Raw genomic sequence first — 2597 nt, 5'->3', positions numbered from 1 at the left:
ATATATATATATATATATATATACATATACACACACACACAGGTTTGGCGGTACAAACAGGGAAAACAGAACTCAAAACATGAGTGTGTGTGTGTGTGTATATTCTTTAGTACGATTTGGCCGAGTTCTATACGTTGTCACTTGATAAGTGCTGACGCACGAAACTTTCGGCCTTTTAGTCACTCTGTTACTTCAATCAAATATTAATAAATACATATATATTTACGTTATTAAATATTTTTGTCGTCAAATTATTTTTTTTACTACTTACTCTCGGTGTTTACTAACGGCACGTGCCTGTCGTAACGCAATTATAGTCACATGTGTCGATAGGCGTGTAGATTTGTCTCTTCTATTTTAGGTGATGAGTAAATAAAACCGGAATTGATTTCAGTAGCAGGAACTTTTCTTAGGTTTACACCGTTAATTTCCTATAATTGACTTTCACTGTACTTGTATAAAGAAAGAAAAAAAACCAGAAAGCACAAAAAATAAAAATAAAGAAAACGACAATTCTAACTAGAAGCTTTGACGTTCAGCTATTGTGGACTGTACCTCGGCAACTGACCTACAGGTTTGTATTTTGTTTTTATTAACTCACTACCGTCCCTTTTACGACGATCATACGCACGTTCGCCATCAGTGAACATTTTTAATGAGCGAGCAAGGGAGATAGAGAGAGAGAAGATTTGACACAAAAGTTAAAAACGAAGGTGACAGGGTGATAGTGTTATTATCCATACGTACATACCTACATCTATCTATCTCTTTATGCTTCTCTTTCTATTTCAATGAGTATGTTTTTTCGGTTATATTCTATCATTCAATGGATTTTTTTTAACGGATTGAAATTATTTCCCTACCATGTCAAGGAGAACTAGATATACTATCTTTTTTCCTTCGTGCATCTATCCAATTATCTTTCTCTGTCCATCATTCTTCATTTGTCTATCTATCTAACCACCTGTCCGTTTCTCGCCTTTCCTTATCTCTCTCTTTACTTTTTTTTATTGATATTACTTTATTCCATGTATTTATCGATCTAATCATGTTTCTCTCTGTCCGTATTTCTACTATTCTCAAATCTATTTGCTATACCATACCATACCATTTTTTAAAAATTAAATATTCTTTAATCTCACATTTATGTATCTGCTTTCCAGTCTTTCTTTCCTCATACATACACACATGCTTTCTCCCCTGTGTTATCGATATAATTAATTATAGGTGTGAGTATGTATATTATCGATATAATTAGTCATAGACAGGTAGATAGACAGATATACTCGTGAAAAGTAGCGTGTATAAATACTTATAATATAAGAACAACCTATAATTGTTGAATGACAAAGTGCTTTAATTCCTATTTCTATTCATGAATGAAATTGTTCTAAGATTTTATTCCATGAGTCCCGTTTAAAACAGTGACAAGAAAGATGTTTTGTAGTAAAACAGTTGAATCCAATAAAACTGATATTTTGTATGACCCAAGATTTTTTTATAAATTGGTAGCGTCTGGCTTACATTAAATTTTCACGTTTTTCTGCATTTATGAAAAGCGATTGGCAGGGGTTGCGAAGTATGAAATATACATTTACAGTATATAATCTCATACCTCTATGTTCTGAGTTCAAATCCCAGTAAATTCGTCTGTACCTTTCATTTTTCTTCGGATTCATTAAACTAGCTTATCTGTGGATGACTGGGGTCAGTTGGCTAGTCTCCTATCATCCCTGTTTGAGTTGACCTATGGATCAAAGGCAATCAATAATTATAATCAGCCTTCATTTGTTTAATGAATAATGTACCCTTGTACGCGTGACAGTAAGAAATGGTTTAAGGGAGACGTCACAGTTTTTTTCTTAACGGTTGAGCTACTAAAGCAGAAGCTCTTTCTTTTAAGTATCTATTAATATATGTATATACTATGGTAGTGGATTTAACTGACTATATTCCATCTTCTATGAAAATTAGTCACATACCCGGTCGAGTATGACGCAACATACATATTTCAGTAATTTATTTAGCCTAAATGCTTAATGCTATCGCAGATTTAAGCAAGTTAAGGCGGTGCCAAGTTAGATAGATGGATGTAAAACCGTTTGACGTTTGTGTATTTTTTCAGAGATATTAGCTTCATACACGAAATCCAGCATCTACGTTGTTGCTCCGCCTGCTAGAAGTATGAGCCAAGACTCTGAAACAATACTCTACCATCACAAAGAAGAAAGGAATACATCGGACAATGCAGTCTTAGACATGCAACAATAGAACAAGATGGCCATGGTTAGAACGTCTTTGGTTACAGGTATAATGGATCGGAGGTGACTTGGAACAACAAACAAAGACTCCTACTGTTGATAATTACGGAAATCTCAGTAGACGACCGTTCATAAATATATCCCCATTAGAATTGATTACAAATGTTCTATTATGATTGTAAACATATATTGAGTCTACAATGTTTTATTCATTGGGTGTATGTATGTATGTATACGTGTGTGTAGGACATGTATATCCATATATCCTGCATGGTATTATGTATATACATGGTAGGTATGTGTGTGCATATATATATATATATATATATATATATA

The 2597-nt window shown here is 33.4% G+C and overlaps 1 protein-coding gene across 3 annotated transcripts in view; it reads left to right on the top strand.

Annotated features, from left to right (window-relative positions):
* Positions 1–364: 364 nt before the first annotated feature.
* Positions 365–2597, top strand: part of LOC106869090 (GTPase-activating protein skywalker) — a 74982-nt gene continuing 72749 nt past the window's right edge. For 2 of the 3 annotated variants that reach the window (XM_014914616.2, XM_014914615.2), the window contains exon 1: positions 365–574. The gene's annotated coding sequence lies outside the window, so the exon portion shown is untranslated. The remainder of the gene's footprint in view (positions 575–2597) is intronic. The other variant, XM_014914617.2, reaches the window with a different exon arrangement.

This window comes from Octopus bimaculoides, chromosome 9 (genome assembly GCF_001194135.2).
Source record: "Octopus bimaculoides isolate UCB-OBI-ISO-001 chromosome 9, ASM119413v2, whole genome shotgun sequence".
NCBI classification, from domain to species: Eukaryota; Metazoa; Mollusca; class Cephalopoda; order Octopoda; family Octopodidae; genus Octopus; species Octopus bimaculoides.
This window is presented reverse-complemented; position numbering and strand designations above follow the sequence as displayed.